The 25,479-nt window shown below is 51.1% G+C and overlaps 1 long non-coding RNA gene across 1 annotated transcript; it reads left to right on the top strand.

Annotated features, from left to right (window-relative positions):
- Positions 1–20,007: 20,007 nt before the first annotated feature.
- On the top strand, positions 20,008–24,463 carry LOC119975261. The gene is made up of 2 exons (XR_005462699.1): positions 20,008–20,069; positions 23,824–24,463. It is a non-coding gene; the product is annotated as an uncharacterized LOC119975261 (long non-coding RNA).
- The last annotated feature ends 1,016 nt before the right edge of the window (positions 24,464–25,479 follow it).

Below are 25,479 nucleotides of genomic sequence, written 5' to 3'. Positions count from 1 at the left end.
CGTGGGGCACAGACTGGCGACACTGGACGACCTGACGAGGAAGTGGAGGCTAGCAAAAGGACAGGAAATGAGACACCTCTAAATAAATCACCCTACGCGAAGAGACTGCAGGGGACACCAGGGCCCCAGAAAGCACACTACTAGAGGACCTGATGGGCACAAGCAATGCAAAGAGGCGGCTATGTGGGAAAATATACGGACAGAGCCCGAACACCACTGGACGGGACCAGACAAAAATGGGAGGACGAACTGGGGACAGAGGTAGGATGGGGACTCTGGAGTGAAGCACTGAGCTGGGTGAACTCCACCTCCTCCTGTGCAAGGCTCAGCCTAATGCAGCTCAAAGTGGTGCACAGAGCGCACCTGACCAGAACACAAATGAGGAGGTTCTTCCCGGAGGTGGAGGATAAATGTGAACGGTGCCAGAGGGGCCTGGCCAACCATGCCCACATGTTTTGGGCTTGCCCCAAGCTTGCTGGGTTCTGGGCAGCCTTCTCTGAGGTAATGTCCAAGGTTGTGGGGGTGAAGGTGAAGCCATGCCCAATAGTGGGGAGGGGGCGGTGAAGGAAGGTAGGGAAACCACGAGAAATGGGGGTGGGGGGGGTGAACCCCCGATTGAAGTAAAAGAAAAGCACAGCCGAAGCCAGGTTTGGGGTGGGGGGGGGGGGGACAACGGGGAAGGAGGAGGAACCATAGATTGATCCAGAGGGCACCGAAATGCACATAGGGTCAGTTAAATAAAGGACAAACTAAACCTCTCTATATAATAAAGGAAATTAGCGCGTTCGAGAAAAATGTGATGTGTATACATACATGACTGTTTATAAAAATGGGAAATGCCAATAAACAGTTTTAAAAAACCCAAATTCCCCACCATTCCTACGCGGTCGTGGGGACACGGGCGAGATTCTTCCCTACCCGTCGGGGCAGGCCAGTACCAGAGCCGAGGAGTGGCGTGAACCACTCCGGTGTCGGGCCGCCCGGAAGTGCGGACTCCTCCGCACCTTCAGGGGTAGGCCGGCGCCAGTGTGGTTGGTGCCGCGCCAGCCAGTGCGGAAGGGCCTCCGACGGCCGTCGTGAGTTGGCATATGTGCGGGAGCGCCAGCGTGTGCTGGCGTCATCCCAGCGCATGCACAGGGGGGTTCTTCTCCGCACTGGCCATTGCGGAGGTTGACAGCAGCAGGCGTGGATGGAAAGAGTGCCCCCATGGCACAGGCCCGCCCGCGGATCAATGGACCCCAAACGTGGGCCAGGTCACCGTGGGGGCACCCCCTGTGGCCAGATCCCCCCGTGCCCCCCCGAGGATTCTGCAGGCCGCCCGCTGAGCCAGGTCCCGCCGGTATGGACCTGGTTTGATTTACGCTGGTGGGACCATCCGCTCGGCCCATCGCGGGCCGGAGAAACTCCAAAGGGGCCCGCTGCCAGCGGCCGCCGACCAGTGCGGCGTGATTCCCACCGCTGCCAAAACCCCGGGGCTGGAGAATTCGGCAGCCAGCATTGGGGCGGGATTCACGCCGCCCCCCGGCGATTCTCCGACCCGGCGGAGGGTCGCAGATTCCCGCCCATAGTCTCCAAATCGGAGAATCCAGCCCACTATCTCCTCATTTACTCTATACAAAAACCCCTCATGATTTTGAACGCCTTGATTGAATCACCCCTTTACCTTCTCTGCTCTGAGGAGAAAGATCCCAGCTTCTCCCAGTCTCTCCACGTTAACTGAAGTCCCTCATCCTTGGAAACATCCTCCACACTATTTACATACTTGGCATCATTCCTAAAGTGAGCGGTGCTCAAGTCTAATCAGTGGATTATCTAAGGTTCAGCATTACTTCCTTGTGTTTACAGTCTGTGACTCAACTAACAAAGCCAAGGATTCTGAATGTCTTTTTAAATAGGATTTCTCCCTCGTCCTGTTAACTTCAATGATTTGTACACAGGCACTCCCATGTCTCTGTTCCGGCAACCCGTTCAACATAAATTGTATTATATTACCTCTCCTTATTCCTTTGTGTTTTATTATTTGTACATGGGATGTAGGTTCACCGACAAGGTCAATATTTATTGTCCATCTCGAGACGCCCCTTGAAAAGGTGGTGATTGAATTTCTTCAGTCCCGTGTGGTGAAGGTGGTCCCACGTGCCATTAGGGAGGAGTTCCAGAATTTTTACCCAGTTGTTACGATACCCTAGGTTAGTGTGCGGTCGATTCCAGCCCCACAGACCCCATAGTCCTCCCCCCCCCCCCCCCCCCCCCCACCCTCCCCACCCTCCTTAACCATCTATAGGATCTCTTATTTTGACTTCAAATAAGAGTCAAAGGTCCGGTTGATTGGAGGTGTCCCAATATACAACTTTATTTGCTCATCATTTACCTTGATACATTCACATAACAACTGAATCAATAACAATGATCAAAATAATACATAAACTGGTAGGAACGTAAGCGAAAAGAATTAAACAGAAGTATAAGAAAAACATTACAAAAAAAATTGATAGTTCAGAAATTCATAAAGTATAAATTCAGAACCAAACCTTAACCAGAGAGTCTTATTCTTAAAGAAATTCTTATCATTGGTATAACCCTCTCATTTACTCGCAACGGTGTCTAATTCCCAGCTGAGACCTCCTGATTTATTCAAATAAATTTCTGTCTCTTCGAAAATGATTTCTTAATCAAACATTGGTCATTACTTAAGATTTACTAATGTCCATCAAATTAGTTCAGTGTCAACATGCACCACTCTGGCAGAAACATTTGGTCAGAACTCCCAGGCTGTCAGATTCCCCCTGGGGAGTTACTTTTAATTTTTATCAACCTGGGCATTCACTCAAATGATCTGCCTCAGGCCTGTTTCATTCTCATTTGTTTCCAACTCCACCAGAATGACTAACAGCTTTACTGAGATAAGAACAGAATTGCCCCCACAAGGGGCACGATTCTCCGCTCCCCACGATGCTTGGGAGAATAGCGGGAGGGCCTCCCGACATTTTATACCCCCTCTCGTTATTCTCCCCCCCCTCACGCCCGCCCCGCGCCACGAATCGCCGCTCGCCGGTTTTCACGGTGAACGGCGATTCTCGGAGCCCGATGGGCCGAGCGGCTGGCCCTTCACACCCGTTTCACCACGGCAGCAACCACACCTGGTCGCTGCCGTCGTGAAACGGGCGCCAGATGCCCGTTTGGGGCATCTAGGGGCCCGATTGGCATGGCAGTATCACATCCGTGCCAAGGAGGGCAAAGGCACGCGATCGGTGGGCACTGATCGCGGGTCTTGAGTCCAAAAGGGACGCACTGTTTTCCCTCTGCCGTCCTGCAAGATCAAGCCGCCACGTCTTGCAGGGCAGCTGAGGGAAAAGACGCCAACCGCGCATGCGTGGCTGACGTCATTGGTCGCGTCAGCCGGCGTGACGCTTGCCGTGCGGCCTTGACGACCGCCGTCAAGGCCGCGCCGCCGAGACGCCCGGGGGCCCCGCTCCGAGCCCCGATGGGGGGGGGGGGGAGAATCTGGTCCCGGGAGGGGGCGCGGAGGCTGCCGTGGGTAACAGCCTCTTCCACGGCAGCCTTCACGATTCTCCGCCATTGCAGAGAATCGCGCCCAAGGTTTTTACAAAGGCATTTAAATAACTGTCCCAGCCGTCAGCCAGTGGACAGTCTGAATTTCCTTGCAGTTCAACCTGGCTGTGTCGAGAGCAGATGCCTGACATCCTATCCCTCTCTCGCTCTGTAACCACACAAACATGCCAGGACTGACTGGTGCACTGATGTCTTCATCTTTTGGCTAATTGGTCTGCGAAGGGTCACGAGAAGCTAATTGATATTCGTTCGGGGCACGTTCTATGTCTCTGCAACTGCAAACCAATATCAGAACATAAGAAAAATAAAGTATTTGTTTATAAAACATTTAACAATCTGAGGGTTTCCCAAAGCTTTTAAGGGGGGTGCTGGATAATCACATGAGGGAGAAGGAAATAGAAGGAGTTGGTGATTAGGGGGCCCACGCGGAGCAGAAACACCAGCACAGAGCAAATGGGCTGAAAGGCCTGTTTCTGTATTTTCAATATCTTTGAGATTCTACATCAATTCCACTTATCTGATTTTTTAGACAGGATGCCCGAGGTACAGGGCCTCTCCAGATAAATAATAATCTTTATTGTCACATACATTAACACTGCAATGAAGTTACTGTGAAAATCCCTTCGTCGCCACACTCTGGCGCCTGTTCGGGTACACTGAGGGAGAATTCAGAATGTCCAATTCACCGAACAAGCACGTCTTTTGGGACTTGTGGGAGGAAACCGGAGCACCCGGAGGAAACCCACGCAGACACAGGGGGAACATGCAGACGCCACACATATAATGACCTCAGCCGGAATCGGACCTGGGATCCTGGAGTTGTGAAGCAACAGTGCTAACCACTGAGCTACCGTGGGTTAGAGAGCCGTCCACACACAGATAAGTGTCAGAGAGAGGAGTGTGAGAGAGGGGGTTAGAGAGACATCCCCAGATACAGAACTGTGAGAGAGGGGGTTAGAGAGACCTCCCAAAACAGAGGAGTGTGAAAGAGGGGTGTTAGAGAGAGATGTCCCAGATACAGCAGTGTGAGAGAGGGGGTTCGAGAAACCTCCCTAGATACAGAACTGTGAGAGAGGGGGTTAGAGAGAGATGTCCTCAGATACAGGATTGTGAGAGAGGGGGTTAGAGAGATCTCCCCAGCTACAGAGCTGTGAGGGGGGGGAGGTTAGAGAGAGATGTCCCCAGATACAGGAGTGTGAGAGAGGGGGACGAGAGAGACCAGCCCAGATACAGAACTGTGTGAGAGCGGGTTAGAGAGACCTTTCCAGATTCAGGAGTGTAAGAGAGACAGTTAGAGAGACATCCCAAGGAGTGTCAGAGAGGGGGGATTAAAGGAACCTCCCCAGATACAAGAGTGTATGAAAGAGGGTGTTCGAGAGATACAGGAGTGTGAGAAGGAGAGGGTTAGAGAGACCTCCCCAGATAGATACAGGAGTGTGTGAGGGAGGAGGTTTGAGAGACCTTCCCAGATACAGGAGTGCGAGAGAGAGAGGGTTAGAGAGACCTCCCCAGATACAGGACTGTGTGAGAGGGGGTGCGAGAGACCTCCCCAGATACAGGACTGTGAGAGTGGGGGTTAGAGAGACCTTCCCAGATACAGGACTGTGAGAGAGGCAGTTAGAGAGACCTCCCCAGATACAGGACTGTGAGAGAGAGGGGGGGGCGGCGAGCGAGACACCCCCCCCCCCCCCCCCCCCCCAGATACAGGAGTGTGTGAGAGAGGTCAGAGAGACATCCCAAGGTACAGAAGTGTCAGAGAGGGGGGATTAGAGAGATCTCCCCAGACACAGGAGTGCGAGAGAGAGAGGGTTAGAGAGACCCCAGATAGATACAGGAGGGGATCAGAGAGACCTCCCCAGATACAGGAGTGTGAGAGGGGATCAGAGAGACCTCCCCGGATACAGGAGTGTGAGAGAGTGGGGGTGAGAGATTCCCCAGATACAGGAGTGTGAGAGGGGATCAGAGAGACCTCCCCGGATACAGGAGTGTGAGAGAGTGGGGGTGAGAGATTCCCCAGATACAGGAGTGTGAGAGGGGATCAGAGAGACCTCCCCGGATACAGGAGTGTGAGAGAGTGGGGGTGAGAGATTCCCCAGATACAGGAGTGTGAGAGGGGGATAGAGAGACCTCCCCGGATACAGGAGCGTGAGAGAGTGGGGGTGAGAGATTCCCCAGATACAGGAGTGTGAGAGGGGATCAGAGAGACCTCCCCGGATACAGGAGTGTGAGAGAGTGGGGGTGAGAGATTCCCCAGATACAGGAGTGTGAGAGGGGATCAGAGAGACCTCCCGGATACAGGAGTGTGAGAGAGTGGGGGTGAGAGATTCCCCAGATACAGGAGTGTGAGAGGGGGATAGAGAGACCTCCCCGGATACAGGAGCGTGAGAGAGTGGGGGTGAGAGATTCCCCAGATACAGGAGTGTGAGAGGGGGATCAGAGAGACCTCCCCGGATACAGGAGCGTGAGAGAGTGGGGGTGAGAGATTCCCCAGATACAGGAGTGTGAGAGAGTGGGGGTGAGAGATTCCCCAGATACAGGAGTGTGAGAGAGTGGGGGTGAGAGATTCCCCAGATACAGGAGTGTGAGAGAGTGGGGGTGAGAGATTCCCCAGATACAGGAGTGTGAGAGAGTGGGGGTGAGAGATTCCCCAGATACAGGAGTGTGAGAGGGGATCAGAGAGACCTCCCCGGATACAGGAGTGTGAGAGTAAGTGTTACAGAGACCTCCCCAGATGCAAGAGTGTGAGCGAGGTGGTTATCGAGACGTCCACAGATACAGGAGTTTGAGACGGTTAGAAAGACCTCTCCAGATACAGGAGTGTAAGAGCTGTCCAAAGATGTGCAGGCTCGGTGGATTGGTTGTGCTAAATTACCCCTTAGTGTGCAAAGGTTTGGTGGGGTTACGGGGATAGGGCCTGGGTATTGGTCTAGGCAGGGTACTCTTTCGGAGGGTTGGTGCTGACTCGATGGGCTGAATGGTCTCCTTCTGCACTGTAGGGATTCTATGTTATGTTTATATCATTGCTTCCAGTCATTATCATAGGATGAGTTGCCACACTTAATCTCTGTCAAGTAACAGACACCACAGAATCCATTCTGGGTACATCCCACCCCTCTTCATTCTGGGTACATCCCACCCCTCTTCATTCTGGGTACATCCCACCCCTCTTCATTCTGGGTACATCCCACCCCTCTTCATTCTGGGTACATCCCACCCCTCTTCATTCTGGGTACATCCCACCCCTCTTCATTCTGGGTACATCCCACCCCTCTTCATTCTGGGTACATCCCACCCCTCTTCATTCTGGGTACATCCCACCCCTCTTCATTCTGGGCACATCCCACCCCTCTTCATTGTCGCCCCAGAAAACAGGAGGAATATTGACTTTTGACTCACCAAATTCTGTTCCAGTTTTTCTGCTTCCATACACAGCTGATTCTAATACACACTAGAATAATCACTGATACAATAATAACTAATGCAATCACAACAATCGTCCATGTCGATAATGGAGATGGATAATTATTATCATCTGTTCTTCACCTGTAACCAAGAAAAGCAGTAAAACAATGTCTTGTTACTGCCATGAAAATACCCCAAAATAGTTTGACAATGAGCAAGATTCTCAGTTAAACTTTAACAGTTTAAAATGTCTCTTGTGGCTCCTGACCTGATCTGAATGAGTGTAGAAAATCTCCCATCTTAGGGGCGGCATGTGGTGCAGTGGTTAGCACTGGGACTGCGGCATTGAGGACCCGGGTTCGAATCCCTGCCCTGGGTCACTGTCTGTGTGGAGTCTGCACGTCCTCCCCGTGTGCGCGTGGGTTTCCTCCGGGTGCTCCGGTTTCCTCCTACAGTCCAAAGATGTGCGATTGGCCATGCTAAATTGCCCGTAGTGTAAGGTTAATGGGGGGATTGTTGGGTTACGGGTATACGGGTTACGTGGGTTTAAGTGGGGTGATCATTGTTCGGCACAACATCGAGGGCCGAAGGGCCTGTTCTGTGCTGTACTGTTCTATGTTCTATGTGCAGGTTAGGTGGATTGGACATGTTAAACTTCCCCTCAATTGGGAAAATAATAATTGGGTACTCTAAGTTTATTTTAAAAATCTCCCATCTTTACTCTCCACCATGGACTGTACTGGACACATGTTCTCAGTGCGATGGTGATAAGCTCACCGTTAGATTCTCCGTGAATCCCTTTGTAGCGCTGTAGCCACCTAAAATGGACGCTGAGCTACAAAATAAGCTAAACGCTAAGACTGCTGGGAAACAGACAGTCTAGCCAGACCAGCAGTCTGCAAAGAGAGCATTTTGCATTCTGCAAGCAGCAGAAACCAGTTTGGGCTCAGGTGAGAAGACCTTAGCTAGGTGCAAATGGCAAAACGCTTTGCATGCTAATGAGGCAATCAGACCTGAACACCCACACAATAGATACATTTGATTCTGAATGGACACATTTGAATCAAGGCCCAGACATCGAGGCACCAGAAACCTCCAAACAAAAGGGCATAAGAAACGCCCCCCCCCATCACGGAGACCCCCTCGCATTGGGGAATTAAAACAGTATCGATGAGGAATTGACCCAATAGGTAAAGCCCGCCCAAGAAGAGGGAAGGACAATGGGATCCCTATAAAAGACAGGGACCTCGTGTTGTCCGGTCTGCTTTTCCGTGCTCCGGCTCTGACCAAGACCTTGAAGATCCAATCTGACTCCAGCCGTCGAGCACCAGCCGCCGAACCGTAAGTGCCAGTACGACGCTCGCTACGCGAACTAAGCCCGCTAGAACCCCCAGTGACCAGAACGCTTGCTGAAGGTTGCAGCCCAAGACCAGGACGAAGGCCTCGCTCCCTGACCTTGCCTGTTCCTGTTAGATAAGTATTCTGATTACTTTAGTTTAGTCATAGCTTAGTCTCTTAGTGTGTGCATGAATATTTATTATTACTGTATAATAAATATTATCGTTTGGACCTTACTAATCGGTGTATCGTCTTTATTACTTTGAACTTGACCTTGGAATACTCGTGACGTTGTCTATACGGCAACTGGCGACTCCTAAGCTGAATAAATACATAAGACAGAGCCTAGTGGTGTTAAGCACTTGGAAGTTAATACACCCCAATAAACGCGTTTTGCCCACATACCAAAACGTGCAACAGCGCTCAGTATGTGAATGTTCCGATATTGAGTACATTCCAGACTGAGCTCAATGGGGTTTGTTGGACAGAAAGGATAATGTAGGAAATGGAATTGAGTTGGAAGATCAGCCATCATTCCACTCTATGATGGATTCAGCTCAATGGGCTGAATGGCCTCCTCCTGTTCCTCTATAACTTGAATACAGTTTTTAAAGAGATGAGGGAGTGTTGAATGATGGGATACAGCATGACAACGTACAACACAAGGGCTGTTGACATGTTACACATTGAGAAGCCCAGTCTCGATATTCAGGGAACAGAAACCCATCCATTCCTGAATGTTTTCGGTCTGAGGTCACAGTGCAACATGGACACCATCACTGGTACCATGGACCTTGGGAAAATCAGCGATGATCAACATTGAACAGCCTTGTCTCCCTGCTGCCCTCAGCTGGCAATGAGTTCCCCATCTCTCCTATCAGTTAAGACTGAATGTATTTTCAAATTTCACACTAACTGATATTAATTTGTCTCTATCCCAATTCACACTGCACACCATTCACTCACCACCCCTGGCCGTGATTGCTGATCTACATTGCAACCCCATGCAGAAATTTCTCAATTGTAAAATTTGCATTCCTACTTTTCAAATCCAACACGGCTTCCTGCAGCCCTCTCTCCATTTCCCAATCCCCATGACATCCTCCACACTGTGGTGCAGTGTTATTGCCACTGGACGAGCAATCCAGGGGTACTCTGGGGACACGGGTTCCAATCCCACCACGGTGGCTGGTGAAATTTCAATTCAATTAATAAATCCAGAATTGTAAAGCTAGCCTCAGTAATAGTGATCATGAAACTATCATCGATTGTTGTAAAAACCCCATCTGGTTCACTAATGTCCTTCAGGGAGGGAAATCTGCCATCCTTACCTGGTCTGGATACATGTGACTCCTGGTCCACAGCAGTGTGGGTGGCTCTTAACTGCCCCTCAGGAACGACTGAGCGAGACACAGTTCAAAGGGCAATTATAGATGGGAACAAATGTAATGTCGCCCACATCCCATTGAAGAATGAAAAAAGTTGTGACCCTCTGACAGTGCACAGAAACATAGGGGGAGCAGGCCATTTGGCACCTCAAGCCTGCTCTGCCATTCAATATGATCATGGCAGATCCTCTGTCTCAACACCATACCCCTCTACACTTGTAGAGTCTCGAAATCTTCTTAAATATATTTGGTGATTTGACCTCCACCACCTTCTGTGGGAGAGAATTCTACAGGTTCTTCAGTGACTGTTTCCATCGCTGACTCACCCCACGTGGATTCCTACTCAAGTTCCATCACTCATGTTTCTGGCGACACAGTAGCACAGTGGTTAGCACTGTTGCTTCACAGCTCCAGGGACCCAGGTTCGATTCCCGGCTTGGATCACTTTGTGCAGAATCTGCATGTTCTCCCTGTGTCTGCGTGGGTTTCCTCCGGGCGCTCTGGTTTCCCCCCACAAGTCCCGAAAGATGTGCTCGTTAGGTGAATTGGGCATTCTGAATTCTCCCTCTGTGTACCTGAACAGGCGCCAGAGTGTGGCGACTCAGGGATTTTCACAGTAACTTCATTGTTAATGTGAACATACTTGTGAACTAATGAATACTATTATTATTATTATTATTATTATTATTATTATTATGAGAATCCACCCAAGATTCCAGGTACTTCTTGGATATACAACACTCCTCGGACTGCTGCTCTCGCAGCCTTCAAATTATAATAACAATAATCTTTATTGTCACAAGTAGGCTTACATTAACACTGCAATGAAGTTACTGTGAAAAGCCCCTAGTCGCCACATTCCGACGCCTGTTCAGATACACTGAGGGAGGAATTCAGAATGCCCAAATTACCTAACAGCGTCTTTTGGGACTTGTGGGAGGAAACCGGAGCATTCGGAGGAAAAACTATGCCGGGCGAATGTGTAGACTCTGCACAGACAGTGACCCAAGCCGGGAATCGAACCTGGGACTCTGGAGATGTGAAGCAACAGTGCTAACCACAGTGCTACCATGCCACCCATTCTGAGATTCACTATGCCGCCGTATGCACACACTCGCTATCTCTCTGATAGCACCGACTCAGGCTCTCTCAAAGCTCTTCTTGTCCATATCCATTTCATACTTTGTCTCATCTCACACCTTAATAAGAAGCTTTTTCCCTTCCTTCCAGGTGTTAAGGAATGCAAGATTCAGATACTTACACATACCAACACCCATCAGGAACCCTCTACAGCTTCCTGTGTCTCTGACCCTATTCCTTCTTCTCATTCCAGCCCTTGCTATGTATTCATTATACCCTCCCGCCTTCCCCACTCTAATGCAGGACATTCTCAACACAGAAAAGGGACTCAGTTTCATCCCTTTACATCTTCACCTAAACCAATTTCAGACCTGGCACAATGCTAACTCTTATTCCTCCATTCCCGCCCTCACTTCATTGGGCAGGAGTCCTCCCCTCGTTCAATGGATCTTTTCACCCGCCTCCAATATGCTCCCTCTACCCTGACCCCCCACCCTCTGGCCTCCTACCTGCTCTTGATCTTAGCACGACCTTGGCCATCACAATTTCTTTGCCCCTCAACTCACTCCAACCTGTCTTCCTCTGAACTTGCTGCACTTCATTCTTGCAAATCAACCCTGGCCTTGTGTTCAAACCCGCTGACAAGGGTGGTGCTGCTGTTGTCTGACGTGCTGACCTCTCTCTCGGAGAGGCTGAGTGCCAATTCTCAGAACACCTCTATCTACCTCCTGCAAGACTACGACCCCATCACTGAGCAACAAGCCATTGTTTCCAGGACTGTCACTGACCTCATTGCCTTTGGAGATCTTCCCTCCACAACTTCCAATCTCCTAGTCCCCCAGTCCGCACAGCTGCTCCTACCTCCTCCCCAAAATCCACAAACAGGGTTGACCTGTTCGGCCCATCATGCCAGCCTGTTCCTGCCCCACCAAACCAATTTCTTCCAATCTTGACTACATCCTCTCTCCCTTTGTCCAGTCTCTTCCCACCTACATTCCTGATTCCTCTGCTGTCCTATGTCATATCAGCAATCCTGGTCCCAACCGCCTCCTATTCACTGTGGATATCCAATCCCTCTATACCTCCATCCCCAGCAGCAGATTCTGAGGGCCCTCCACTGATGCACGATCAATTGCACGAAAGACTCAGATTGGTACAGCTGTGGCTTTATTGCTGTCAGATGCGTGGCCTCCTACTGCAGCTGGCAAAATGGCAGATCAGAAGGAGGACATGCATATTTATACGGCTCCTTGTGGGCGGAGCCAGCTGGCAGGGGCTACCGGCGAACCTGTAGTGCAGGTCCTACCTTACAACACCTAATACTGGTGCACACAGCGGATCACCACATTCACCCCCTGTTAAAAATGAGTCCAGTGGGGGTATATAGGGAACTATATACAGTTTTGCAAATAATTTACAGTGGGGAGGGGGAAAAAAAATGTCCATTTTGATGGTCCTGTGCCCATCAGAGGTTCAGTTGATCCGGTGCTTTGACGGTTCGCTGGGAGCAAAGTAACGGTGGCGGCGATGTTGGTGCTGGCGGTGCTGGTGTCGCCGATGTCGGTGCTGGCGGTGTTGGTGCTGGTCAGTTGTCGGATGACTCCGGGAGCGTGCCAAAATCTTCCACGTCCTCTTGCATGAGCAGGGGAAGGAGGGATGGACCTGGTGGGGCTAATGTTGGGAGCGCCGGGGGAGGGGAGGGTGGCGTGTGGGTGGGGGAGTGTGTTGGAGTGGAACCTGAGGGAGCCAGGTCCCTGAGGGAGACAGTATCTTGACGGCCGTCAGGGAACTCCACTTAAGGATACTGGGGGTTGGCGTGGAGCAAGTGTACCCTGTCCACCAAGGGGTCCGTCTTGTGGAGTCGGACGTGCCTACGTGGAAGGACCAGTCCTGGAGCTGCGAGCCAAGTCGGGAGCGACATCCTAGCGAAGGTAAAAACACGTTCATGGGGTGTGTTATTTGTGGCGGTGCACAGTAGTGACCGGATGGAGTGTAGTGCATCAGGAAGGGCCTCCTGCCAGCGAGAGGCTGGGAGGTTTCTGGACCATAGGGCCAACTGGACGGCCCTCCAAACCATCCCGTTCTCCCTCTCTACCTGTCCATTTCCCCAGGGGTTGTAGCTGGTCGTCCTGCTGGAGGCGATACCCCTGCTGAGCAGGAACTGACGCAGCTCATCGTTCATGAATGAGGATCCCCTGTCGTTGTGGATGTAGTCGGGGAAACCGAACAGAGCGAAGATTGTGTTGAGGGCTTTGATGATGGTGGCAGATGTCATATCAGGGCATGGGATGGCGAAGGGGAACCTGGAGTTCATCGACCACACTGAGGATATATGTGTTGTGATTGGTGGAGGGGAGGGGCCCTTTGAAATCCATGCTGAGGCGTTCAAAGGGGCGGGAGGCTTTCACCAGGCACGCGTGGTCCGGCCGGTAGAAGTGCAGCTTGCACTCCGCACAGACCTGGCAGTCTCTGGTGACTGCCCGTACTTCCTCGATGGAGTAGGGCCGATTGCAAGCTTTTACGTACAGTCGAGTGACCCCCGGGTGACAAAGGCTGTCATGCAGGGCCCGGAGTCGGTCTACTTGTGCGCTGGTACATGTACCTCGGGAAAGGGCGGCGGGGGGCACGTCGAGTTTGCCGGGGCGATACAGAATCTCGTAATTACAGGTGGAGAGCTCGATTCTCCACTGCAAGATTTTATCATTTTTGATCTTGCCCCGCTGCGTGTTGTTGAACATGAAGGCTACCGACCGTTGGTCAGTGAGGAGAGTGAATCTCCTACCGGCCTGATGAAGGTCTTGTCCTGGGTGCTGTACCGTCTGCTCCTGGTGGCGGCGGGCTTGCAATCCGCAGTTAGATTGGCAAAGAGGGAGGGGGGGTCAACCTTGAGGGTCGTGAGGCAGCAAACGGTGAGTGGGGGTAGGGGCCCGCCAAATTTGAGGGTGAAGCTCTGGAGATTGCACTGAAAATCCAGACCCAGCAATAGTGCAGCGCAGAGGTTGGGGAGCACATTGAGGCGGAAACCGCTGAATTCTACGCCCTGGACAGTGAGATTGACCATGCAGAACCCTCGGATCGGGACATAGTGGGATCAGGAGGCCAGGGAGATCCGTTGGTTGGCGGAATGGACAGTGAGGGAGCAGCGCCTTACCGTATCTGGGTGTATGAAGCTTTCGGTGCTCCCGGAGTCCAGCAGGCAAGAGGTCACGTGGCCGTTGATTTTCACCGTCATCGAAGCGGTGGCCAGGTTGTGAGGACGGGACTGGCCCAGTGTCATCGAGGGGAGCTGCGGGTGGTCGTCCGAGGTTTCAGATGTAGAGCGTCGGCGACATAGATCTGGCGTTCCAGCCCCGTGGGGGAGACAAGATGGCGGCGTCCGGTGGTCCTGTAGGGAACAAAATGGCGGGCGCCCATGGAGCGCACGTTGCAGGAGTGAGGCAAGATGGCGATGCCCATGGGCCGCACGTGGAGTGAGGGGGGGGATCGCGATGCCCACTGGTCGCACCTGGCCCTGGGAGGAGAAGATTGCGGCGCCCACTGGCCACACGTGGACCTGGGGGGAGAATATGGAGACGCCCACTGGCCGCACGTGGCCCCGGGAGGAGAAGAGGTGGCGCCCATTCAGCGTTCGGCAGGGGGGAAGGGTTGATTGCGGGCGCAATAGCAGTGACAGCGCGGGCATGGCACACTGCTGCAAAGTGGCCCTTTTTACTGCAGGACTTGCAAGTGGCGACTTGGGCCGGGCAGTGTTGGCGGGGGTGCTTCTGCTGACCATAGAAGTAGCAGCGGGGACCCCCCGGGGTGCGCGGATTGGCGGGTGGCGCAGGCGTATTGAGTTGGCAGGGCCCCAGCCGCAGGGGGTCGTTTGCGGGGTCTAGGAGGGGTAGGATGGGTGGGTTGCGCGGCAAGCGGGGTAGGCCTGGACTTTTCAAGATGCGGCTTTCATGGAGAGCGTTAAAGCTTTCGTCTCTGTTAGGTCGAGTATGGCCCCTTCCAGCAGTCGTTGTCGGATGGGGTCTGGCGCAATCCCCGTTACAAATGTGTCGCGCATGAGGAGATTGGAATATTCAGTGGCCATAACGGCCTGACAGTCACAGTCCCGTACGAGTGGGATTAGAGCCAGCCAGAAGTCTTCGATAGACTCACCATGGAGTTGAACGCGAGTGGCGAGTACGTGCCTGGCGAAGAGCGTGTTTGCTTTCTGTGCGTAATTCTCTTTTAGGAGTGACATCGCTTCCACGTAACTCGGGGTGTCATGGATCAACGGGAACACGTTGGAGCTCAACCTTGAGTATAAAGCCTGAATCTTCTGAGCTTCCGTCGGCGTTGGGCTCGCAGCGTTGATGTAGGCCTCAAAACAAGCCAGCCAGTGATTAAAGTCCTTTCTGGCATCGGGTGAGTGAGGATCCAGCTGCAGGCAATCTGGTTTGGTTCTGATATCCATCTCTTAGTAAATCTGACTGTAATAAATTGATGCACGATCAATTGCACGAAAGACTCAGATTGGTACAGCTGTGGCTTTATTGCTGTCAGATGCGTGGCCTCCTACTGCAGCTGGCAAAATGGCTGATCAGAAGGACACGCATATTTATACGGCTCCTTGTGGGCGGAGCTAGCCGGCAGGGGCTACCGGCGAACCTGTAGTACAGGTCCTACCTTACATCCCCTAATACAGGTGCACACAGTGGTTCACCACATCCACCTGTTCCTGAGACAGAGGCCTGAACAATTCCTATCTATCACCACTCTCCTCCACCTAGCTGAACTTTTGTTGCTGAATAATTTCTCCTTTAACTATTCTCATTTCCTGCAAATAAAAAGATGTGGCCATGGATACCCACATGGGCTCCAGTTACCCCTGTCCTTTTGTGGGCGATGTGGAACATTCCTTGTTCCAGTCTTGGTCGGGCTCCCTCCCCCAACTCTTTTTTGTTCCATCGATGACTGTATTGGCGCATCTACATTCTCTCATCTGGACCTGGATAAATTCATTGATTTTTCTTCTAATTTCCACCCGTCTATCACCTTTCATCTCTGATACTTCTCTTCCCTTCCTGGACCACAAAACATACCTTCCCCTTACCTCTGTTAGCATTCCACATGGACCACACCCTCTGTGAGACTGTGGCTCACTCCTCCACACACTTTCTGACACCGTGGCCCACTCCTCCACACCCTCTGACACTGTGACCCACACCTCCACACCCTCTGACACAGTGACTCACTCCTCCACACCCTCTGACACAGTGACTCACTCCTCCACACCCTCTGACACAGTGACCCACTCCTCCACACCCTCCGTGTCACCCGTGGCCCACTCCTCCACACCCTCTCTGCCACCGTGACCCATTCCTCCACACCCTCTCTGACATAGTGACCCACTCCTCCATACCCTCCGTGTCACCCATGGCCCACTCCTCCACACCCTCTCTGACATAGTGACCCACTCCTCCACACCCTCTGTGACACCGTGACTCTCTCCTCCACACCCTCTCTGACATAGTGACCCACTCCTCCACACCCTCCGTGTCACCCATGGCCCACTCCTCCACACCCTCTCTGACATAGTGACCCACTCCTCCACACCCTCCGTGTCACCCGTGGCCCACTCCTCCACACCCTCTGTGACACTGTGACCCACTCCTCCACACCCTCTCTGACACAGAGACCCACTCCTCCACACCCTCCGTGTCACCCGTGGCCCACTCCTCCACACCCTCTCTGACACTGTGACCCACTCCTCCACACCCTCTGTGACACCGTGACTCTCTCCTCCACACCCTCTCTGACACAGTGACCCACTCCTCCACACCCTCCGTGTCACCCGTGGCCCACTCCTCCACACCCTCTCTGACACTGTGACCCACTCCTCCACACCCTCTGTGACACCGTGACTCACTCCTCCACACCCTCTGTGAGACCGTGACTCACTCCTCCACACCCTCTGTGACACCGTGACTCACTCCTCCACACCCTTCCTGTCACCCGTGGCTCACTCCTCCACACCCTCTGTGACACAGTGGCCCACTCCTCCACACCCTCTGACACTGTGACCCACACCTCCACACCCTCTGACACAGTGGCCCACTCCTCCACACCCTCTGACACTGTGACCCACACCTCCACACCCTCTGACACAGTGGCCCACTCCTCCACACCCACTGACACAGTGGCCCACTCCTCCACACCCTCTGTAACACAGTGGCCCACTCCTCCACACCCTCTGACACTGTGACCCACACCTCCACACCCTCTGACACAGTGGCCCACTCCTCCACACCCACTGACACAGTGGCCCACTCCTCCACACCCACTGACACAGTGGCCCACTCCTCCACACCCACTGACACAGTGGCCCACTCCTCCACACCCTCTGTAACACAGTGGCCCACTCCTCCACACCCTCTGACACCGTGGCTGTGGTAAACCACATTATTGCATTATATGTATTGTATTGTGCATGCTTGTGCATGGCTGGGCTTGTCCAGGCTGGCTCCGCTTGTGGCTCGTCCCCACGGGCTTATGTATAAAGGTGGCAAGTCTCCGCCCCTGACCCAGTTCGGTTCCAGAGGCAGGAGGCTTGCTGTTTAGTGTATTAAAGCCTCCGTTACGTTCATCACTCTTCGTGTGTTATTGATGGTGTATCAATTTAATACACTAAATTCCTAAAGATGAACTCATCGCTCAAGCCTGATCACTTGGAGCTGGACCCACAGGCAGCTTACGCTACAGAAACGTCTGAACACTGGCTAAGCTGCTTCGAGGCATACCTCACATCCTTCAACAAAGACTTCACAGACCTCCAGAAGAAGCAGGATGGTAACAAGATGGCTCTGGAGCCAGGCGACTTCTTGCAAGCTGTGCCCAGCATGCCCTCTAATTCTATCTTTCACTCTCAATCTATGCTTCTAAAATTTAATTCTAACTCTTTTAAACTCTCTAAAAATGTTCTTATTCAATTACTTACAGATGTAGCGATCTTTAGGACCCTGGAGACACCTGAAACTGACGACCTGCAATCGACTCGGAGCAGCCGACCACATGTGAGCAGCTGCCGGGGCTGCAGTCCCAGGCCTGGGGAATCCCCCGACACCGGCTGCCAGAGACCAGGAAAATGCTCTAGAAGCTGTGGCCTTCACTCCGCAGGCTCCCAGTGACCTGGAAAACACCACAGAAGCCGGGACCTCCACTCTGCTGCTCTCCAACGACCAGACCAGCATCGCAGCAGCTGCGGCACTCCCCCCCCGCCCCAGCTCTCAACCCCTCTGACCCGGAGAGCAAGCACTCCTTCAACTCCCCCCCCCCCCCAATCTACAGTCGCCCCACACTCTTAAAACTCAACTCCCACAGCCTAACAATCACTAATACTGCTCATTTAAATTTACTTGCAGGTCTAGAGATCCTCTGTCCTCTGGAAAGGACCCCAACACACGGACCCGGTCATCGCCTCATCCGCAACCGTGATCCCAGAGACACCATCCACTTACCGGCCTTCACCCCATCAACTCCGGAGCATGGTCTGGACATCTACCAACCTGTGAAGACAAACCGCAGCCCAACAGCGACCCGGAACGCTCGATCGCGCAGGCCCACCTACTGACGCAGGAACCGCAAGCAATGCAACAAATCCTCGATCCACACACCAACCAGAGTGAATAACCTCATTGGACATAACTATTCCCTTAACACTGCATACTCTCACCGTCTCCCAAGCTCGAAAAGAAGCAGTCACTCCAGGAAGCTTGGAAAATGTGCAGGCCTGCAGGTGAGAGTGAAACAACGCGGCCCCAAAGCCCCTCTGCCTAGCTTACCCCTAGCTAATGTCCAATCTCTAGAAAACAAACTAGACAAACTTAAAGCCAGACTCACTTTTCAAAGAGAACTAAGGGACTGATGTGTGCTCTGCTTCACGGAGACATGGCTCACACCTGCTTCGCCGGACTGTGCCCTACAACCAGAGGGCTTATCAGTCCACCAAATGGACCGTACGGCGGCCTCAGGCAAGGCAAGGAGAGGTGGGGTCTGCCTCCTAATCAACACCTCCTGATGCCTAGACGTAGCAACACTGGCATGTTTCTGCTCCCCGGATCTAGAATACCTGACGCTAAAATGCCGCCCCTACTACCTTCCGCGGGAGATCAGCTCCGTTATCCTGACGGCAGTGTACATCCCACCCCATGCGAACGTGAAAATCGCACTGGACGAAATATTCATCACCACAAATAGCCTTGAAAAGAAACATCCCGAGGCCTTGTTCATTGTAGCTGGGGACTTCAATCAGGCCAAGCTCAAGAGCGTACTACCAAGTTACCACCAACACGTCACCTGTTCCACCAGAGGCCCAAACATCCGGGACCACTGATACACAAATATCAAACATGCCTATCGCTCTATCGCTCGCCCACACTTTGGCAAATCTGACCACAAGGCTGTGATCCTGCTCCCGGCTTAGAAGCAAAAACTGAAGCGGGAGAATCCGTCAAAGAAAGTCATGCAATGTTGGTCTGAGGAATCAGATGTTCTCCTACGGAGTCAGTGGACTGGACAGTATTTAAAAAGTCTGCGACCAGCCTGAACGAGTACGCCACTACAGTAACTGACTTCATTAGTAAGTGTGTAGAAGACTGTGTGCCAAAGAAGCAAATCCGCATGTTTCCCAACTGGAAACCCCGGATGAACAGGGATATCCACTGCTTGCTGAAGTCTAGGTCTGAGGGGTTCGAGTCAGGCGACCCTGACCTCTACAAGAAAGCCAGATATGATCTAAAGAAATCCATCAAAGCTGCCAAAAGACAGTACCGGACCAAGCTCGAATCCCAGGCTAGCCACACGGATCCCTGCCGTCTATGGCAAGGACTGCAAGACATAATGGGCTACAAGATGAAGGCATGTAAAATTGTCAGCTCCATCGCACCCATGCCCGATGAGCTCAATGCATTCTATGCCCGCTTTGACTAAAGGTCAGTGAGAGCGAGCCCTCCACCCCAGAAGCCGCAGATGAACTTGTATCTGAGATCACCACTGCGGACGTCCGAGCAGCCTTCTCGAAGGTCAACCCACGGAAAGCCACTGGCCCGGGTGGGTACCCAGACAAGCACTCAGGTCTTGCGTGGATCAGCTGCCGGGGGTATTTGCAGACATCTTCAACCTCTCTTTACAACAATCTGAGTTCCCGATCTGCTTCAAGAAGACGACCATCATCCTTGTACCAAAAAAAAGTCAAGCATCGTGCCTTAATGACTATCATCCAGTGGCTCTCACATCCATCATCATGAAGTGCTTTGAAAGGTTAGTCATGGCCCGAATCAACTCCAGCCTCCTGGATTGCCTTGATCCAGTACAGTTCGCCTGCCACTGCAACATGTCCACAGTAGACGCCATCTCCATGGCTCTGCACTCTACTCTGGAACACCTAGATAACAAAGACACCTATGTCAGACTCCTATTTATCGACTACAGTTCAGCCTTCAACACCGTCATTCCTAAGAAACACATCTCCAAACTCCGTGGCCTTGGTTCCTCTCTCTGCGACCGGATCCTGAACTTTCTAACCCACAGGCCACAATCAGTAAAGATAGGCAAACACCTCCTCCACGATCATCCTCAACATCGGTGCCCCACAAGGCTGTGTCCTCAGCCCCCTACTATACTCTTTATACACCTGTGACTGTGTGGCCATATTCCCCTCCAACTCGATTTTCAAATTTGCTGAGAACATGCCCCTGTCTACATCAATGGGAACTCAGTCGAAAGGGTCAAGAGCTTCAAGTTTTTAGATGTACAGATCACCAACAGCCTGTCCTTCCAACACTATAGTTAAGAAAGCCCATCAACGACTCTTACTTTCTCAGAAGACTAAAGAAATTTGGAATGTCACCACGACCCTCACCAACTTCTACAGATGCACCAGAGAAAGCTTTCTTTCTGGTTGTATCAGAGCTTGGTATGGAACCTGCTCTGCCCAAGACCACAGGAAACTACAAAAGGTTGTGAATGTAGCCCAGTCCATCACGCAAACCAGCCTCCCATCCATTAACCCGATCTATAATTACCACTGTGAAGTTAAAACTCACCACTATTCTTAGAATTCCCCCTATACCAAAAAAAAAGGTTGATATTCTAAATGGTGAACAGGGATTCTCACTCCCTGACTCCAATGCAGGCTTCTGTGGGTGCTATTCAGGTCAAACTATCTTTTCAAGTTATCCCCCGGTATAACCCATACCTTCACCGAAGAATTTTACCTACTTACCCCTTAATAGCATTGATGTCCTGGGTCCTGCGTTATTAAGGAAGTGAAGTAAGCTAATAACCATTTTTTCAGGTTAAGTTATTTTTATTATTATATTTTTTCTTTTAAAAGCTGCAAACACTTTCTTTACAGAAAGGAAAAAAGATCTTGCTTCTGGATGCTGCTGGTTGGTTGTACAGACCTTCAGGCCCACGACACTCAATCTTCTTTAAATTCTGGTCTTCTTGGGATGTATTCGCTGGTTAGCTCTGTTGCTGTGTCTTGTTGATCCATGTACTGAGCTATAAGAGCTAACTCTGCTCGCTATCTCTAAGCTGACTCTGACTCCTGTTTAAATTCTAGCCTTCCTTAGATGTATAGCTGTTTAAACTCGGCTGCTTGCCTTGTCTTTCCCATGACTGAGCTCTCTCTCTCTCTCTCTCTCTCTCTCTGAGTTCTCCTCCCCTTCTCTCCTGTTGCTGGTTTCCTCTGTCCTCTCCTGCTGCTGCTCCCTGGGTTTATATTCTCTTTCTGAGAGTTATTAAGTTTTAACGACTTTATTGTAAATGGGCTTGTTTCACTTTGATAGTTTAAAAGTATCTTTGATGTAAACATCTTACTACAACTAATTATTCATTTTGGGCATATCGTCTCCTCTCAGATCTGATTAAAAAATGCTTTGGTTTCAATAGTTAACTTTTATTTCTGTGATTTCGAATCGTTTAATTTTCCAATTGTCCCCAGCTCATAACTTTGCCTTTGATTTTGACTTAAATGATGTTTCTCGTAGACAGGTCGTCTCCAATTTCTTTTAATTGACTTGATGTTCGTAGAATTTTACACTTTAAAATTGACACCAAATTTGACTGGGCATCTTCCATCCTTTCCAGCTGTTTACTAAGAGAGTTTATTTCAATTAAGGTGTGAAACTTTGCTTTTAGCTGTATGCTAAAATTTAACTTGGTTATGACTTGAAAGACTTGCCTGTTTTAAACATTCGTCACTTAATGCAATTGAAACTCTCACCCATGCTTTTTCAGATGCTTCCTGAGATAGTTACATTCCATGAAGGTGTGAGCTATTGTTTTAGCTTACCACATGAAACCTGTGTGTTTGATAAGCCTGCTTGTGAGCAAGAATCAGCATTTTACAACCCTGCTCTTTGAAGCTGCTATGAAACTTTTGTGGGATCTTTCCCTGTATCCTCTCAAACCAGATATTGCCAGACTTCCATGATTCAAATGACACATTTTTCTGTATTTTCAAGAACAGCTGCCTCAAAAGGCAGCCAGCATAATTAAGGACCCCACACACCCCGGACATACTCTCTTCCACCTTCTTCCGTCAGGATAAAGATACCAAAGTTTGAGGTCACGTACCAACCACTCAAGTCTGCCACCAGACTTTTGAATGGAACTACCTCGTATTAAGTTGATCTTTTCTCTACACCTCGCTATAACTGAAACATTATATTCTGCAGTTTCTCCTTCCTTCCCTATGCATTGTTTGCACAGCATGCAAGAAACAATACTTTTCACTGTATACTAATATATGTGACAATAATTAATTAAATCAAATCACAGAACACAGAACAGTACAGCACATAACAGGCCCTTTGGCCCTCGATGTTGTGCCGAGCCATGATCACCCTACTCAAACCCACGTATCCACCCTATACCCGTAACCCAACAACCCCCCACCCACCCCCCCCTTAACCTTACTTTTTAGGACACTACGGGCAATTTAGCATGGCCAATCCACCTAACCCGCACATCTTTGGACTGTGGGAGGAAACCGGAGCACCCGGAGGAAACCCACACACACACGGGGAGGACGTGCAGACTCCGCACAGACAGTGACCCAGCCGGGAACCGAACCTGGGACCCTGGAGCTGTGAAGCATTTATGCTAACCACCATGCTACCGTGCTACCCAATCAAATCAGGAGATCCTGCAAAACACAAGACATGAAACATGGAGCTGTGTGTGTGTGTGTGTGGTGGGGGGTGAGGGGGGGTGGGTCATGCCACGGAAAACTGCAACCCAGGGGGGCCCAACATTGTTGCCCGATGCTGTCCTCCGCCTCGGGAACTGCCCTCTCCTCCGGGCCCACCGGCCCCGTCCTGTGCCCACCACTCTACAGCGGTGAGGGGCCACAGGTCTGGCAGTCCCCATCTGGTGTTCTCGCTCCCTACAGCTATGTGCCACCTTCTCCTGGGGAGAGGGGCAGAAAGCACAGTGTTAGGCAGTTGGACACAGGCAATACAAGGGGTGAGCAGCTGGTGGTCAGGGCATCCAGCCATGGCGGTCGGTACGGGTGCTGGCATGTGGTGCAGGGTTGGGAGCATGCACACTGCCGGCTGTTAGGTTTCAGTCACCCTCACAGGGCCTGTGTCGTGGGGGCACCCTTTCCCTCCGCGCCGGCTGGTGTAACAGTCCGCCATGGCCGGCCCAGAGAAGAACCCCCCCCCCTGTGCATGCACTGGGATGATTCCAGTACACGCTGGCGCTCCTGTGCATGCGCCAACTTGCGCCAGCCGGCGGAGACCCTTCGGCGCTGGTTGGCGGAGGTGACGCGCCGCCAACCCCACCGGCGCCGGCCTAGCCCCTGAAGGTGCGGAGGATTCCGCACCTTCCGGGCGGCCTGATGCCGGAGTGGTTCATGCCACTCCTCGGCACCCGTATGGCCCGCCCCGCCCGTTAGGGGAGAATCCCGCCCAAGTTCTCTTATCTATTCTCTTGCATTCTATTTGAACAGTCTGTTTTGTCATTTACTCATCTATGTTTCTCTGTACGTTTGTTTATCTCACAGCTCTCCCTGCTGGATGTTCTGAATGACAACGGATGATTTCGAAAGACTTGGGATCTTCTTTCCGGTTTCTCCAGCACTTGCATCCATTTGGAGTCTGCACTATGAAAAACATGTTTCTCCTGTGATTCCTGTGGCAACAGCAGGATTTCAGATCCCCTTCTGCTGAGTCCTCACTGTCACTTCCATGTTCAGGTCAGACAGGTAAGGCTCCTCGATCAATGTGCTGTTTCTGCTCGTGCTGTCTCAGTTCGAGCAGGTCCTGCACATTGCAGCTCACTGACTCTGGAAATAGCAGTTGGGGTGCAGTTGGGAGCTCAATTCTTAGTTTTCTCCCCATCAGGAGCTGTGCTGGAGATGATCCAATGCCCCCTAACGGAGTATTCCTGAAATCCAGCAGGGGCCAAGTAGGGGTCCGCCCCGTCCGCCGTGATATGCATAAACAATTGTACATGTAGATATGTTTGGCCTCCGACTACTAGGTGTCAGGTAAGTAATACCATGTGACATTGTAACGTAGGGGGAGTCTGGAGGAGAATTCAACGTGGTTAGTTGCGTTTGTGTTGTTCCAGTTTGTTAGCGTTAGTTTCCAACCCACAATTTGTTGTACATTAATAAATTTGAATAGTCTAGATCTAGATGTTCTTTGGTTCACCGACTCAGTGATTATCTCTGCACTAGAACATAACACCGTCCACCTTTGCTTTCCTCAACAGGTTTTTTAAGGTCGTTCCACCATTCCGGTAGATTGCAGGTATTTGGACTTGTCTTCGTGTGCTAAATTCAGCTCCTGAGAATTGTAGACTTTTATCTGAGATTAACACTCATGGCCTCTTTCTGCACTGTAAATTCTATGTCTATGTCCAACACTTAAGGTGTGCCATGACGAGCAACAATTGATTTCAAATGATTTATTACAGTGATGTTCTTCCAATCATTTCTCAGTAACACAGACTCAAAAGGCTTTGAGTAATAATCCACCGCTAGTAGGTCCTCAGTGTTGTCAAATGTGAACAAGTCCATGCTAATTTTCTGCCATGCCTCTCTGGAACACTGTGGTTGAAGTGGTTCTTTCCATTGTGATTTGCTGTACTTTTGTCACACTGTACACACATTCACTATTTCCCTGACCTGTGCTCTCATTCCTGGCCAATAAATAGAAATGTATACAGAAAATACAAGCAGGAGGAGGACATTCAGCCCTTCGGTAGGGCTCCTGCATTACTGAGGATGGAGATATTCATGGATCCTCCTCCCCCCACTGGTTGTTTAATAATCTACCATCATTCAAGACTGAATGCAGCAGCACTGCAGAGCTTCGATATCGTGGGGAATTGATTATAAAATGGGAAGGTTATGCTTCAGTCATACAGAACCTTGGACAGACCGCATCCAGAGTATTGTCTACAGTATTGGTCTCCTTATTTACAAAAATATGTAAATGTGTTAGAGACAGTTCAAAGAAGGTTTACCCGACTATTACTAAGAATGGGCAAGTGAGGAAAGGTTGGACAGCCTAGGCCGAAATTTGGAAGACAAAAACTTGATTGAAACCTTCAAGATCCTGAGGGGTTTTGACAGAGTGGATGGGGTGAGGATGTTTCCTCTTGTGGGATAATCTTGAACGATGGGTCACTGCCTAGTTTAAAAATAAGGCAT

The sequence above is a fragment of the Scyliorhinus canicula genome, chromosome 12, assembly GCF_902713615.1.
Source record: "Scyliorhinus canicula chromosome 12, sScyCan1.1, whole genome shotgun sequence".
NCBI classification, from domain to species: Eukaryota; Metazoa; Chordata; class Chondrichthyes; order Carcharhiniformes; family Scyliorhinidae; genus Scyliorhinus; species Scyliorhinus canicula.
Note: the sequence above shows the minus strand (reverse complement) of the source record. Positions and strands in the feature narration are given on the sequence as shown.